The 17,218-nt window shown below is 34.3% G+C and overlaps 2 long non-coding RNA genes across 2 annotated transcripts in view; one reads left to right on the top strand and one right to left on the bottom strand.

Moving 5' to 3' along the window:
• Window positions 1–12,324, bottom strand: part of LOC102152443 — a 169,878-nt gene extending 157,554 nt beyond the window's left edge. Inside the window, exon 1 of the long non-coding RNA XR_005357313.1 lies at window positions 12,138–12,324. This is a non-coding gene — a long non-coding RNA (uncharacterized LOC102152443). The remainder of the gene's footprint in view (window positions 1–12,137) is intronic.
• LOC111095298 overlaps window positions 11,962–17,218 on the top strand; it is a 65,860-nt gene continuing 60,603 nt past the window's right edge. The window contains exons 1-2 of the long non-coding RNA XR_005357315.1: window positions 11,962–12,430; window positions 14,606–14,678. This is a non-coding gene — a long non-coding RNA (uncharacterized LOC111095298). The remainder of the gene's footprint in view (window positions 12,431–14,605; window positions 14,679–17,218) is intronic.

Raw genomic sequence — 17,218 nt, 5'->3', positions numbered from 1 at the left:
CAATGCAGGGCTTGATCTCAGGACCTCGTGATCATGACTGAAGCCAAAGGCAGATGCTAAACTGACTGAGCCACCTAGGTACCCCAGGGAAATATAAATCAAAACCACAATTGGATATCACCTCACACTTGTCAGAATGGCTGCTTTCAAAAAGATAAGAAATAACAAGTGTTGGTGGAGATGTGGAGAAAAGGGAACCCTGTGCACTGTTGGTGGGAATGTAAATTGGTGCAACCACTGTGGAAAACAGTATGGAAGTTCTCAAATAATTAAAAATATAAATTTACTTATTTTTTTACTTATTTTAGGATTTATTTACTTATTTAAAGTTTTAATTTAAATTCCAGTTAATATATAGTGTAATATTAGTTTCAGATGTATATAATGGAATATATATATAATGGAATATTACCCACAAAAAAGGATGAAATCTTCCCATTTGTGACAACATGGATGGACCTAGAGGGTATTATGCTAAGTGAAATAAGTCAAATATAGACAAATTCCACATGATTTCACTTTTATATAGAATCTAAAAAACAAATTAATAAACAAAAAACAAAAACAAGCTCATAAATACAAAGAACAAACTGGCGGCTGCCAGAAAGAAGGACGTGTGGGGAAATAGGCAAAACAGATCAAGGTATTAAGAGTTACAAACTTTCAATAAAAATAATAAAACTTATGTTGCTTAGCATAGTGTCCAGCACAAGTATTTACTCAATAAATGTTCATTTTTATTACAGATGAATAAATATATATTTATAATATAAAATCAGAAGAATACAGGAAAGTATAAAGGATAATAGCCCTATACAATCCAAAGATAACTATACATCATTAATATTCACACATGAATAATTAACATTTTCCCTTTGGTTGATCAGAATATTTAGAGAAGGATCTTCCAGGTCATGGGAGAAATGTGCTGGCAGAGAGTTCTAGTAACCTAGTTGGGCAAGACAACGGAGAGTGCAGTACTAAATATGCAGTTGTTTATTTCCATCTCTTTCTTTTCAGTACAGGAATCTTGCCTGCACCTGTGACTTATATCCCTCAGTTCACAGTATGTTTGTTTTACCTTCTCTATGACATAAAATTACAGCCTTCTAGAAGTGGATCAATAGTCACCCAGGTGCAGAGAATAGACGATTTCTTAGAAGGATATAATTGATTTTTATGCAGATTTATTCAGAGCTTTGACTAGAGTCCCAGAAACATTGGGAAATGGCCCAAAAAGAGAGACTTAGTGCTGGATATTGTATGGATTCTTTTCCCATCATCACATGTGTATCTGTTTTCCACACCCCTGACTTCAGGCCTTCACCAGATTGCCCAAATACCTAATTATACTAAGTTACCCATATTTTCCAATTATGGACAGATTCTCATGAAATTGTTCCTCCTCAAAACAAAAACAAAACAAATAAGCAAACAAACATGATTTATCTTATTTCAGGATCCTACTCTTAGCTAGATAATTACTGAATTTAGTAAGATTCTTAATTTATCATTATTCTTATTGTTTAGATATTTTTCATAGCATGAGGGGATTCAGGGATAAGTTTAGTAATATTTGCCAATAGAGACTTAGCAGAAGCAAAAATTGTAGAAAAGATAGTTGCTAATCTTGCTTCAGCTGAATGAGTATTTCAGTAAGCGGGCAGGGGATGAGACAAAGTCAAGCAGAATTCAGGTTAGCATTTGATGTGAGATTGGTGATGTGAGTGGCAGTGTACAACAGACTGTGGGCATCAGATGCATCCAAAAGGCATGGCTTGGGGGCAATCACAGATGGCAGGTGGTGATATGGGAGGTCGGACAGATGTCATCACTGTGGATCCAGGTGCTTTATCCATTTTACAGCCAGGGAATAGAGTGTAGCAGTAATGGGATCAAAGAAGTCATTAACTCAGGCTGAGTGTCAGCACTTCATCAGCACAGATGCAGAGCAGAACAAGTCTCCGATTCTATTCAGGCATGGATTGAAAGGCAAGGAAATATGGCAACTTAGAGACTCTATGCTATCCAGAGAGCATCCCTGGCTATTGGGGAATTAGCTACAAGACTATTTCTAAATGCTACGGAAAGTTTCTCAGAGGGTAATCCATGGATACTCTGGATTGAATTATAAAGTGAATGTGTTATGAACACAGATTCTTTGTTCTTTCTGGTTGGCTAAAGGGCTCATGAATTGCTTCTCTCACAAGTGACAATGCAGGTATGCCCATCAGTAGTAGAAAATCTGGCCTTAGCTGGGGAATGAGGTGTCATTTGGACAGCTCTCAATTTGAAATAAATGAATTGGCTAAAGTAATTATAGGGCATTTAAAGCTACACAACCATGTGGGAATACCTTGAAATTTTGATAAATGCAACCTCATGCTAAGGATCCAACTTTTTTGCAGAGAAATTATTTTTATAATGTAGGCAAAAGGGTTGCAGAAAAAAAAAAAAAAAAAGCCCGAGTCACAAATAGCTTAAATTCAACTAAGTTGCTTTAATTTGTGGATGTCTACCGAATCTAAGCATATTCTCTTACTTTGTTTCAGAAAGTGATTTAGATAATGAGGTACTTTCTTGACTAAGCTAATGACAGGGCAATAGCTTCTAAGATCTTTGATTATGAGAGCTTGTTTTCTTTTTCATTATAAACATAAAGTACCAATGTTAGTGCACCAGAAAATTACTTAATTTGTTTTAGTCTAAGTGGTTTCTTCATTTTACAATTTAATGTGATGAGTTAGCAGGAATTTTCTTCAGCCTAAGATTTATACCCAGAATCTTATACTTAAAAAAAAAAAAGAAAAGTTTTAACATTTTTGAGTCAGTAAAGTAGCCCTAAAAAAGAAATGTAAAAATCACATTATACTTTTTAAATAAATTTGAACTTTTTTGTTTTCATAGTAAAACATATACAAGTAAGAAAATGATAAAAAATAATACTATTCGGGGGCACCTGGCTGGCTCAGTCACTTAAACATCTGCCTTCAGCTAAGGCCATGATCTCAGGGTCCTGGGATTGAGCCCTGCATCTAGTTCCCTGCTCAGTGGGGAGTCTGCTTTCCCTCTCCTTCTGAACCTTTTCCCCCATTTGGGCACTCTCTCTATCTCTCTCTGTCTCAATTTTTTTTTTTTTAAAGAATAATATTCATCATATTGCCAATTGTAACACTTTGAAAATCAAATTTTCAGTAGTTCTGTTCCTCTTTATGTAGTTAACTAGAATGGATTAGAATTCTACTTGTGACCAGAAAAACTTATCTTCTAAAGCACTTGGAAAAAAAAAAAATCAAGAAAAGCTACCTCTATATAGTGAAATACCATATGACAAAAAATAATAATGTATATATATGTGTGTTTACAAAAGAATGCCCAAATTTTGAATAGTAAAAAATTACAAAAACATAAATAGCACAATATTTTTTTGGAAAAAAAATGCATGTATCTTTCTTCTTTCTTTCTTTCTTTCTTTCTTTCTTTCTTTCTTTCTTTCTCTCTCTTTCTCTCTCTCTCTCTCTTTCTTTCTTTCTTTCTTTCTTTCTTTCTTTCTTTCTTTCTTTCTTTCTTTTTTTCTCTTTCTTTTTTAGAGAAGGAGAGAGAGAGAGAATGAGCAGGGTGGATAGGCAGAGGGAAAGGGAGAGAGAGAGAATCTTAAGCTGACTTCATGCTGAGCTTGGAGCCTGACATGGGGCTAAATCTCATGATCACGAGAACACAACCTGAGCTGAAAAAAAGAGTAGGAGGTTTAACCAACTGCACCACCCAAGTGCCCCCCAAATGTATGTATATCTACATTTTTACATGTGTATGTTTTTCTGCAAGATCAGTCAGTAAATCTTAATTGTGGATAGGTTGAGTGATGAGATTTTAGGGAAATTAAATTTTCTTTTTATTATTTTCTTACTTAATTGATGCTATGCATTTAATTATCCTAAAATGAGAAGTTTTATATTAAAAACCAAGGTTTAAAAAGACAAACGAGGAAAAAAGTCAATTAAACAAATCTCATTCATTCATTAAAAAATGTAATGAGGATTTTTGCCTCAATGTTCATCAGGAACGCTAGCCTATACTTTTTGTTTATTGTGATGTTGCTTGGTTGGTATTGGTATTGGGGTAATGCTGGCCTCAAAAAAAAAAAAAGATTTTTAAGAGCTCCCTCTTCTATTTTTTGGATGAATTTGAGAAAAACTGACATTCCTTAAATGTTTGGAAAAATTAACCAGTGAAGCCATCAGGTGTTAGATTTCTGTTTGCTGGGAGGTTTTTGACTACTGATTCAACCTTGTTACTTGTAAGCAGTCTATTCAGATTTTCTATTTCTTTACGATTTAGTCTTATGAGGTTGCATGTTTATAAGAATTTATCTACTTCTTGTAGGTTGTCTAAGTTGGCATATAACTGTCAATAGTAGTTTCTTATGATCCTTTGTATTGCTGTGGTATCAGTTATAATATCTTCTTTTTTCACTTCTGATTTTACTTATTTGATTCCTCTTTTTTGTTTGTTTGTGGGATGTATTTAATTCATTTCTGTTCTGATCTTTATTATTTCTTTCCTCTTACTAAATTTGGGCTACATTTTGACCTTTTTTTTTTTTTAAGTTTCTTAAATTGTAAAGTTAAATCCTTAACAAAATATTAGCAAACCAAATTGAATAATATATTAAAAGAATCATACACAATGATCAAGAGGAATTTATTCCAGGGATGCAAAAATGGCTCAACATCTACAACTCATTCAATGTGATACACTACATTAACAAAATGAAGGATAAAAGTTATATGATCTTCTCAATAGATGCAGAAAAAGCATTTGACAATGGGAATCCTGGGTGGCTCAGCAGTTGAGCATCTGCCTCTGGCTCAGGGCGTTATCCTAGAGTTTCGGGATTGAGTCCCCTGGCATGGAGCTTGCTTCTCCTTCTGCCCATGTCTGTGCCTCTCTCTCTCTCTCTCTCTCTCTCTCTCTGTGTGTGTCTCTCACAAATGAATAAATAAAATCTTTAAAAATTTTGACAAAATGTGGCATTGATTTATGATAAAATAATCATATTTTTATGAACAAAGTGGTATAAAAAGAAGGTACCTCAACATAATAAAAACCACATATGACAAGCCAACCTCACAGTCAATAATGATAAGTTAAAAGCATTTTCTCTAAGATCAAGAGTAAGAAGGATGCCCAGTCTTGCCACTTTTATTCAAAATAGTATTAGAACTCATAGCCTGAGCAATTAGGCAAGAAAAAGAAATAAAAGGCAGCCAAATTGGAAGGGAAGAAATGAAACTGTCACTATTTGCATATGACATAATATATATAGAAAACCCTAAATACCCCTTAAAAAAACTGCTGGAATAAATGAATTTACTAATGTTGCAAGATATCAAACCAATGCACAGAAATCTGGTGCACTTCTATATACCAATATCAACTATTAGAAAAATAAATAAAAAAAAACACTTATAATCATATCAAAAAGAATAAAATACCTAAAAATAAATTTAAAGAAGTAAAACACTTGTATGGTAAACACTACAACAAATTAAGGAACAAAATTAAAAACACAAATAAACAGAAAGGTATTCCATGTTTATGGTTTGGAAGAATTATTATTGGTAAAATATCCATACTACCCAAAGCAATCTACAGATTAAACACAATTCCTATAAAAATTCCAATGGTCTTTTTCACCAAAATAGAACAATCTTAAAATTTGTACAGAACCACAAAAGACCCTGAATAGCCAGAGCAATATTGAGAAAAAAGAAATAGTGTTTGAAATCAGGGAGCTTTAAAGCTAGAGGCATTATGCTCCCTGATTTCAAACTCTATTAAAAGCTCTGGTAATTAAAATAGTATGTTATCATCATAAAAATATAGAACAATTGAATAGGATAAAGAGTACAGATAAAACTTATGCATATATGGTGAATTATTTTATGATAAGGGAGTCAAGAATATCAAGGTAAGGAAAGTCTCTTCAATAAATGGTGCTGGGAAAATTGTACAGTACTATGCAAAATAATGAAACTATCTTAGAGCATACATAAAAATAAATTCAAAATGGATTAAAGACTTGAATATGAGAACTGAATTTATAAAACTCCTAGAAAAAAACATAGGCAGTAATCTCTTTAACATTGGACTTGGTCATGATTTTTTAAAAATTTGGCACCAAAAGCAAAGGCAACAAAAGCAAAAATAAATAGAGGGGACTGTATCCAACTAAAGAGCTTCTGTATAACAAAAAAATCATGAAGAATGTAAAAAGGTAACCTACCAAAGGGGAAAATGTATTTGCAAATTATGAATCTGATAAGGGATATTCAATATATATATAAAAAACTCATACAACTCAGGAGCAAAAAACCAAATTATCCAATTCAAAAAATGGGCCCAGAATCTGAATATACATTTTTTTTTCAAAGAGAACATACGGATGGTCAACAGGAAACAAAAGGATGCTCACCATCACTAATCATCAGGGGAAAACAAATCAAACCATAATAAGGTATCACTTCACAGCTGACAGAATGGCTGTTACTGAGAAGATAAGAAATAACAAGAGGTGGTGAGGATGTGGAGAAAAGGGAATCCTTGTGCATTGGTGGTGGGAATGTAAGTTGGTACAGCCACTATGGAAACCAAATTCAGTTCCTTAAAAAATTAAAAACAGAACTACCAGATGATCCAGCAATTCCATTTCTGGATATTTATCTGAAGAATATAAAAACATTAACCAAGAGATATATGTACCCGATGTTCATAGCAGCACTGTACACATAGCCAAGATATGGAAATGGTCTAAATGTCCATCAATGGATAAACAGATAAAGAAGTGGTACACACACACACACACACACACACACAGAGACACATGAATATTATTCAGCCATTAAAAAAAAAATGAGATTTTGCCATTTGAAACAGCATTGATAAACCTCAAGGGGATTGTACTAAATGAAATAAGTCAGACATAGAAAAACAAATAACATATAATCTTTCTTACATATGGAATTCAAAACCCAAAACAAACAGAAACAAAACATAAAACCTACCAAAAAAATCAAGCTCATAGATAGAACATATTTGTGGTTGCCAGAGGCAAAGGGCAGGGTATGGAGAAATGAGTGAAGAGGGTCAAAGATTAAAAAAAATAATTAAAATTAAAAAAGAACTTGAGTGGAAAGCTCATCCCTGAGCACAGTATATAAATGGCATCCACTATCATTTTCTGTACCGATATCTCACCTTGTGTTTCATAGTATTTATCACTACCTGATATTGAGCATCTGTTCCCTTATTGGAATGTGGTCTCCATGAGAGCAGCTCTGATCTCTAGTATATCCCCAACCCCCAAAGTAGTAACTAGCACATACTACTCAATGAGTATATGTAGAGTGAATAAAACAGTGGATGGATGGATGGATTTATGAATGAATGGATAAAGAGGTATACACAGTGGAAGATATACCCCTATCATCGTTTCAGGATTAAGGCACCCATTTCCCCAGGAACCAGGATTAAAGAAAAAACAAAGCAAACAAAAACACTTTTTTTTTAATTCTTAGAAGAGAAGATAAAAATGCAGTGAGGTCACCACACTTTAGCAGAGCCTCCTCTGCAGAGGCAGTGGCATCCTAACCCCAAACCTTGGGCTACAATGGGAAAATATACTCTTACTGTTTCTATTCTTCTCATTTAAGCATACAAGTGACCTGGAATATTAAACTAAGTACAGATTTTGGGGGAGCTTCTGTGGAAAATCACTTAGGAGACAACTGGAATTATGCTTTAATGGAATATTCATAATCATCCAACCTGCCATAATGTTAATGAAATCATCATAATTAATATTTAGAATACAAACATTTCTTTCCTTTAAGTTAGTAGGAAAAAGCTAGAAGCCCATATTACTTCTACTTAATAAATTACTCCTTCAGAGTAGCCCATTATTATAGTGTCTTACCTTGTTGATCTATGATATTTAAAGGGTATAAACAAAAGAAATAATTTCAAATATTTTTTTCACCAGAGAAAGCTGTTTTCAGGCCTGCAAATTATATTTGGAGAGGCTAGAGCAAAAGTACAAATGGAGAGACTTGTACTACATGTCTAAATAATAAAAATCTATCAATCAGACTAATAAACTGTTGATGAAATATGCTCTAGCATCATTCTGGGACATATATCCCTACATGACAATCTGAAAGTCCATATTTGAACCATGTAGTTTGAGATTCCTGGGCTGGTGGCCAACCTCATTTTCTTCCTGTCCCAGTTTCTCATGGTGAGTGGTCTTGAACAGAAACGTGTAGCAATGTTATGTTGCATGTATGTGTGTTCTCTGTCCACACCTGTGAACAGCAGCACATTGACCACACCTGTAGGATAGGGATGCACACATTGGTGGTACTGTCAGCTCTGGGGAAGGGCCAAAACAGGCCCTGTGTGTAGATTTGAGAATTGTTTGAGCAGGAAATTCCAGTGTCCTGGGTATCCTACAGTGTAGACTAGAGAAGGGGATGGTGAAGACATTCAGTGTCCATCTCCTCTTGGTCCCACAGGTGTTTTTAGCCTGTGGGACAGGGCAGAGACAGAGGGACTCTCACACATGGTGGACCCGAGGGTGCACCATGCAGATTTTTCATCAAGGAGAGACTTGCAACTCTGCTGCTGGAAATACTCTCATCCCTTCTGGTATTGCCTCACCCACAGACAGCTAGCCCAAGGCCATGTCCTTCTCCAGGTAGCCCAAATTTAATGACTTATTAAGGTGGAAATATAAAGTCCTTTCATTTTGTCCCCATGTTGGACAATACTGATTTAAACTCCAGAGCTCCCCTTGTGGTCAGCTGAGGCTATAACGGACCTTGAATTATAACTTGGCATTCCCTCTACCTAACCTTGCTTTTTCCCCCTCCCTTCCACAGCTGTCGGTCACAAGGGCTTGCTCTCTCTACTAAACCTCTTGCACTAAACTCCATCTCAGACCTTTTCCCAGAGAGTCAGCTTGCCTTACCTTGCAGGGTGGGGCTGCTTAAGGTACAAAGCGAGTGTACCAGTGGGCCTAAGTTTGGTCTGACCCATTTACCTAACGTTAAATAACATTCTCAGAGATCTTCCAGAGATTCTGATAAGTAGATTAGGAATGTAGCTGATAAATCTGAATTTTAAACAAATACCCCAGATGATTTTGATGTAGGTGGTTAATCAGATTCCATGAGTGACTTTTCACTGTTGCAAACACATTCTTTTTGAAGTCAGTGCTACTAGAATATAAAAGGAGTCAAAAACCTTTCCTCCCTCTTGTTCTTTAAGTCAGGGAGGGACATATGGCTTTTTCTTAATACTTAATTGCGGGTGATGTCACATGAAACAAAGGGAGAAAAAATCCAGTGCAGTAATTAACAATATAAAATATCTTGCCTTATCCACTTTAGCAAGACTAGGGCATTTCCCTCACTTCTCTGTTCACATTTATAACCCTTTCCACCATGGCCCTGCCAATCACTTTTCTCTGTTTTTTTTTTTTTTTTCTTTGCTGTACAGTCTATTTTACTTATCTAATTGTTATTGTCTATCATCACTACTAGAAGTTGAGCTTCATGAAGTCATGAAGGGCAGTTAATTTATTTGACTCTGGAATGTACGGAGAAACAAGAATTTCTCTCTGATTTAATGCCATAATTTTAGAATCTGATCAGCATCTGACATAGAGTAAGTGCTCAATAAATATCTGCTGAATGAGTGATTGAGTCAAATTCATAATGGATCACAGAAAGGAAGTTGTAAGAATGCACTCAATGATGTCCTCATCCTTCTAAAACACAAGAGGTCTTAAAACAACCATCACCAGCGTGAAGAAGACATTTTAGAGCGAAGCATTCCCACAGAGGATTCAGCACTTTGAAGAGATTGTAGATCTGTGATTCTGGCATTTACACAGATTATACAAGCAGCAGGTAGGGGGAGAGATAGCCAGACACAAATGATGAAAATCTGCACTTTAATGACCAAGCTTTTCAAACAGAGGAAATTACAAGAGGCTGACACAGGGACAATCACCAGACCTAAAGAAAAGCCCAGAACAACACAGGCACAAATGACAGTTGGTAAAAAGGAAGAGTGCACAGACCCAGAACAGTAACAATTGCTTAACCACTCATGGATATGGGTTTTACCAACTCCCCAGTGAAAAAAAATTATAAATGTCCTCAAATTCAATTTGTATATTATTTTGTAGTCTGCTTAAAATTCATGCTAAAGTAATGGTTTTCTAAATTGAGTGTGGTTTATTTGATAGTGTGATTTCAGTAATCCTCAACTAATCATCTTACTCTTAAGGATAATATCTAAACGGGCAGTCAGTTTATTTATGTCTGGAGTGGCCAGAATGACAAGTGGAATCAGATCTAGAGTCAATGCTTGAATATTCTCTTCTGTTTTGAGTGAGGCATCCATTGGGGGACAGGGGAAAGAATGTAAAAAAAAAGTAAAAGAGCAATATCTGCACTGTAAATGCTACTTAGCTTAATATTAATATTTAATGCTTTTTAAAAGTGCTAAGTAATGAATGCTGTAAGCTAATCCATCTATAGGGGAAAGGAAAACACAAGTTGCCAAAATTATTGGGGAAAATATGACTACCTTGCATAAATTAATAGTAAGACCTGCTTTTATGTAAACACTAGAATTATATATAGTCTATGCATTAATATGTTAATTTATAATATATTTTTGAGTGACATGCAATCTAGACACTTTTTTTTAATGATGTTACCCCTTACTTCCTCTTGGGATGATGCCACTTAGAGAACTATACTCTTACACCTTGTTTCACTCTTACTAATTTCTTCCCTAAATAAATGATAGTCATTGTATGTCAAGAAACAAAATAATCTACTCAAATTCTTAAAATATTGCTATTTCTTACATCGAGCCAAAGAAATTCCATCATCATATGACATTAGAAGTGACGTAAGTGGAGAAAAAAATTTGTAGGAAATGAGTTAATAAAAATAAAATTTTGATTAATGCTTTCTGTGAGCCTTTTTCAGAAAAAAAAAAAAAAAAACAACAACCTTAAGTGTTTCTTGATCAGATTAATTTTCTCCAGGTCAATGAAAGAATACTCTTTTCAAAATTATTTATTTAAAGATGTATAAAATTTTAAACTGTAGCTCCTTTCAGAGAGATTTTTCATTTGCAAATAATTTAAAATTTGTTTCCCAGGTGATAATTTTTCCACAAGGAATTCATGTTGACTCCTTATTGTAGAACCATGAAGCTAATAATTGGTAGAAATATAGAATTATTATTTCGGGAAAAAAATAGGTTACCTAATTTTCAAATGGGCAACAGTTTCCTTCTGAGAATTAGGGACACACTTGACCTTTAATATGTTGTTTCAATTAGAAAATATTTTTTATTTGAAACTGATAGGTAGGTGACTTTTGGCGTATTTAAAATCATGAATTCGGTCTCTACAATATTTTGTCAAAAATATTTAAATTCTCTATGAAAAACACTGGGATACCAGGAAGATGAATAATAATCAGTAGAAATAGGGATCCCTGGGTGGCGCAGCGGTTTGGCGCCTGCCTTTGGCCCAGGGCGCGATCCTGGAGACCTGGGATCGAATCCCACATCGGGCTCCCGGTGCATGGAGCCTGCTTCTCCCTCTGCCTGTGTCTCTGCCTCTCTCTCTCTCCCTCTCTCTCTCTGTGACTATCATAAATTAAAAATAATAATAATAATAATAATAATAATAATCAGTAGAAATAATAATCACGTATTAGATCTTATACTCTATCAGAGAACACCATCTAAAAGGCAATACACAATACATGGGCTACGTGCCTACTACGCTGTGTGGGGGAGATGGGTAATAAGTGCTGCAAGGAAGAGATCACTGTGACATTGTTACATCAATAAAGGCTTTGAAAAGTTTCTCAGTATCTGGGCTTTGAATTGCAGGAGTCACTTCGATTCAGCAGACATTCCTGTATAGTTATCAGCAATTTAAATTGGATATGATATGAAACTAAGGCTTAAGGAGTTCTTTCTCTGCTTAGGCACTGTTCTTTGTGCTTAAGCAGCTTTACTTAGAACAAAGAGGTAGTCCTTACCCTCTCCAAATTGCAGATAATGAAATTTGAAGATTAGAAGAGTTGAAGAAACATGCCCAAGAATAAGTAGCAGGTAAAGACTCAGAAATGGGAGTCAAGTTCAGATGTAACTTTTTCCAGAGTCTTGCTCTTCATAGGATACCATCATCTCTGCTCTTGAAGTTGCAGACAGAATGATCCTAGCAATTAAAAAAGGGTGTGATCTATGCAATATGCAGTTAAGTGGGATGAAGCAGTACATTCACGTTGAAGAGGACAGAGATGTAAAGAGAGAGAATATGCAAGCAGACTTGGTAATGTTTGAATTTTATTTTTTAGGTGACTAGTTGCTATTGATTATTATCTAGATGTTGTATTGAATTTAACCGTTCTCCAAACAAGTGCTTCTTTAAATGAAACTATTCCTTCATTTTTTTTTTCATTCTGGCAAAAAACACATAGCATGAGATCTAGGCTCTCAATAATTTTGAAGTACATAGTACAACATTGTTAACTATAAAAACAATACTTGTAAAGTAAATCTCCTTTCTATATTTTTACTTACAAATTTGAAAATCCCTAACAGTTCAAAATATTTTACAAAATCATAGGGTTTAAAATATTAATATTAATTTAATTGCCTTTTCTGTATAAGGCCTTTCAATATTATTATGGCTGTTAGTCTAAGTAAATACTTTTGATAATATTGTTAAAGACATTTTCTACCTTTAAAAGATTTACATAATTCTTTTACCATAGAGCTATTATTTGTGGATTCTGAGGGTGCAACTGATTCTATTAAGAATGTTTTTGGTTGCAAGCAAGAGTATATCTGACTTTCTTAAGAAGTTCAGAAATCTAGTCCAAATTTGTTAAAAACCCATCAGTGACTTCAGGCTGATGCACAGTAGTTTGCAAAGCTTAATGAACTGGTCATAATTGTTTTTAAATATTTACTATGTCATCTCTTGATATCCTCTTGGAGCTGAGTTCTTTCTTTCTTCTATACTATTCAATTTTTTTTCTGGCTTAAGATGATTATGGAAACTCTAAACATCAGAATTATGTTCAAGGAAGGAAAAAGAGAAAGGATGGCCCATTTTCAATAGAACAATGATATTCTTCAACAGATTTCCCTTCACATCTCGTTGGATAGCACTGTATCTCATGGCTTCCCCTTACTGTGACAGGAGGAAAGACCAGGAATCATTTATTCATTTTTCTATCCTCTAGAATAAAGGAAGGCATGGAAAAAGGAGTTGAACATGAATATTGAGTGAACTAACCACCATTTGTCACAGAATTAGAGAAAAGCACTAAAATTCTTTCAAAGGAGTTGTTGAAGTGATAAATCTATGTCTTTCCTTATATCCTTTGAGTTGGAGAAGAGGATGAGGCAGGAAGAGAGATATCCAGTGAGTGATATCATAAAGTCTAAGTGAAAATAACTGTCCTTATGGCTTGTTGGAGCCACTTCTGATCCCATCACACAACCTAATTTTGATTAAATTGTTTTTATTTACTTGGGATTTGAATTCCATAATTACAATTGAGTGTACTTAAGTAATTCTCCCAAAGTATCTTTTTAATTAGTTCTCTTCTCTTGTGAGGTGTTTGGAGAAAATTTAATTTTACTTACTCATCATGAGATACATAAAGAGCTGTGAAAGTACTCTTATGAGAAAGGAAAAAAAAAATAGGAGAGAGAAGAAAAACTAGTATTTTTCTGATGGTCTAGGATGTGCTAGCCTGTATTATGTAAGTTATTTCATTTAAAACTCACAAAACCCTATCAGGAACAGGTTAATATTGTCCTCATTTTACAGGTCAGGAAACCAAGGCTTATAAACATTAACTAAATTATCCAAGATCATATTGATAGTAAAGGGCAGGAGAACGGTTTGATCTCCTTGTTGCTCTCATTTAAGACAGAAACCCTCTTGAATTTACCTTCACATTCCCCATGCCCAGCAGAATGCTTGCCTCCTAGAGACACTTAAATGTTTATCCAGTGAATCAGTTTAAGTTCTGTCTGACTCAAAAGCTCATGCTGTTTATATGGTAGCCTGTTCCATTTCCCAAGAATAGTTTCCATTAGTGATGTTTTCCAGTTTTCTAGCACATTCTGAAAGGTCAAATTTTAGAATCTGAGGTAACCTAGTAAAATTGGAACCAAGTTTCAATCATTTATCATCATTTACTATCCCTTGATTTTGAGCCAGTCACTTAAAAATCTCTGGCCGTCTAATATTTTCCATTTTTAAAATAATAACTAACATACTTAGTGCTTTCTAGATGCAAGGAATTCTTCTAAGGCTTTATATAAACCAACCTACTTAATCTTTACAATATCACTGTGAGGTATGTGTGGTTATTATCTCTATTTCACAAATGTGGAAGCAGCTGTTGCCACAAAAAGTGTTGAATATAAAACCACCCCCAAATGCAATGGCTTAAATTAACAATCATATATTTTCTTGAATATGTAGGTCATCCCATGAGGGATAGCTGATATTGGCTGGATTGGACTGGGAGGCTCTGCTGTTCGTTGGCTAGCTGAAGGTCAGTTGGAGTGAGCTAGGCTAGAATAACTGAGCTCTACTCTACAAGTTTCTCTTTCTTTTCCAGAGTGTGGTAGGTTAGCTTGTGAATATTTTTCTTTTGGAAATAGCATAATTGTAAGATATGAACAATTTCTAACTGTTTTTCAAGCTTTTGCTTGTGCCTTCATTCCTAAAACCTCATTGGCCAAGGCAAGATACATGGTCAGGCCCATAGTCAAGTGATTGCAAAATAAATTTCATTCTTTTCAGGGGAAGGTAGAAGGAAGTTCATATTTCTTTTTTTTTTAATTTAAATTCAATTAACCAACGTATAGTACATAGTTTCAGATGTAGAATTCAATAATTCATCAGTTGTGTATAACACTCAGTGATCATCACATCACATATCCTCCTTAATGCTCATCATCCAATTATCCCACCTCTCACCCATCTCCCCTCCAGCAATCCTCAGTTTGTTTCCTATAGTTAAGAGTATCTCATGGTTTTTTCTCCCTTTCTGAAGACTTTTCATTCAGTTTTCCCTCACTTCCCCTATGATCCTCTATACTGTTTCTTATATTCTACATATTAGTGAGTGAAATAAGTCAATCAGAGAAAGACAATTATCATATGGTTTCACTCATATGTGGAAATTAATATTTCTGAACAATAATTTCTAACAGTAAGAAACTTGGCCATACTCAAATAACTAGTAAGACTAAAGCTAGGATATAAATCCATGTCATTTGTGTCTTAATCTGTTCTTAACACCATACTATGTTTTACTATGACTAAAGTTTTAAAAAGTCATTCACAAAGTGTTATTTGGTTTATGTTGACATCAGGCCATATAATGCCATGCAGACCACTTAGCACAGCATCCGGCCTATAATAAATGAAAAAAATCTCTGAGATTTAGTTATTCTTTACATGACTAGATCTAAACATTTTTAAAATACTCTTATAAATATAATTTAAGTTAATAAATGTTACCTAAATTGTGTTTACATTCATTGTGAATCACTCAGGAACTGGAGAACAATAGATATTGGCAGAGGTAAGAATACAGTGTCCCCATAGAAAAGCTTTATGTTATTAAGGCCATGCTATTGGCTTTGGGTGAGAGTTCAAGTTAGTTAGACTTATGATCCTTTCCTCTTTATTCCACTCATATTTATTGTGTATTTACTCTGCTCCTATCACTGGACTTACTTCTGTGCAAACAATAATGAATAAGACAAAATCTTTGACCTCAAGAGGTTTATGGTCTTTAACAACTTTTTCTCATTAGAAAGAAGACATAAATAAATGGAAACATATTTTATGTTCATTAGTTGGAAGACTTAATATTGTTAAAATGTTGATACCATCCAAAGTAATCTACAGATTTAATGAAATCTCCACAAAAAATCATAATGATGCTATTTGGAAAAATAGAAAAACCCATCCTAAAATTCATATAAAATCTCAAGAGATTTCAAATAGCCAAAATAACCTCAAAAAAGAAGAGTAAATGAGAAGATTTGCACTTTCTGATCTCCACTTACTACAAAGCTACAGTGTAATATTGATGTGGTATTGGCATAAAGGCAAAAAAGGCAGATATATAGACCAATGGAATAGAATAGAGCACAGAGATAAGTCCTCACACATATAGTGAAATGATTTTTGAGAAGAGTGCAAGACCATTCAATGAAGAAAGGACTGTCTTTTCAACAAGTGGTGCTAGGAAAACTAGGTGTCCACATGCAAAAGAATGAACTTGGACCTTACACAATGCCATACATAGAAACTGAAAATATATCAAGAACTTAAATGTAAAACCATAGAATTCTCAGAGCAAAACGTAGGATGAAAGTTTCACAACACTGAATTTGGCAGTGGTTTCTTAAATATGATACCAAAGGTGCAGGTAACAAATGGAAAAAGAGACAAACTGGATTTCATAAACATTTAAAAAATCTGTGCATCAAAAGACTCTATTCACAGAATAAAAAGGCAACCTACAGAATGGGAGAAATATTTATAAATCATATGTCAGATAAGGGATTAATATCCAGAATATACAGGGAGCACCTACAACTTAAAAAAATACAAATAGTCCAATTCAAAAATGGGCAGAGGACTTGAATAGATATTTACCCAGATATACAAATGGCCAATAAGTACATGAAAAGATGCTCAATATCACTAATAATTAGGGAAATATAAATCAAAATTACAATGAGAGACTACTTCACACCTGTTAAGAAGGTTACTACCAAAACAATAGAATATACCCAATGTTTGCAAGAATGTGGAGAAATTGGAAATTTTTATACTGTTGGTGGGAATGTAAAATGGTACAGGTGCTGTGAAAAACAGAGTGGTGGTTCCTCAAAAACTTAAAAATAGAATTACCATGTGTCAACTACACTTCAATAAAAAATAGTAAATGAAGAAATCAACAACTGAATAGTACTGAAACTAGTAGGTATGTGACTATATCTTGTTGACAATGAAGTGTATAAAAGAAATTTTAAAAATAGAATCACCATATGGTTTAGCAATTTCCCTTCA

The sequence above is a fragment of the Canis lupus genome, chromosome 3 (genome assembly GCF_011100685.1).
Source record: "Canis lupus familiaris isolate Mischka breed German Shepherd chromosome 3, alternate assembly UU_Cfam_GSD_1.0, whole genome shotgun sequence".
Taxonomy (NCBI): Eukaryota; Metazoa; Chordata; class Mammalia; order Carnivora; family Canidae; genus Canis; species Canis lupus.
Note: the sequence above shows the minus strand (reverse complement) of the source record. Positions and strands in the feature narration are given on the sequence as shown.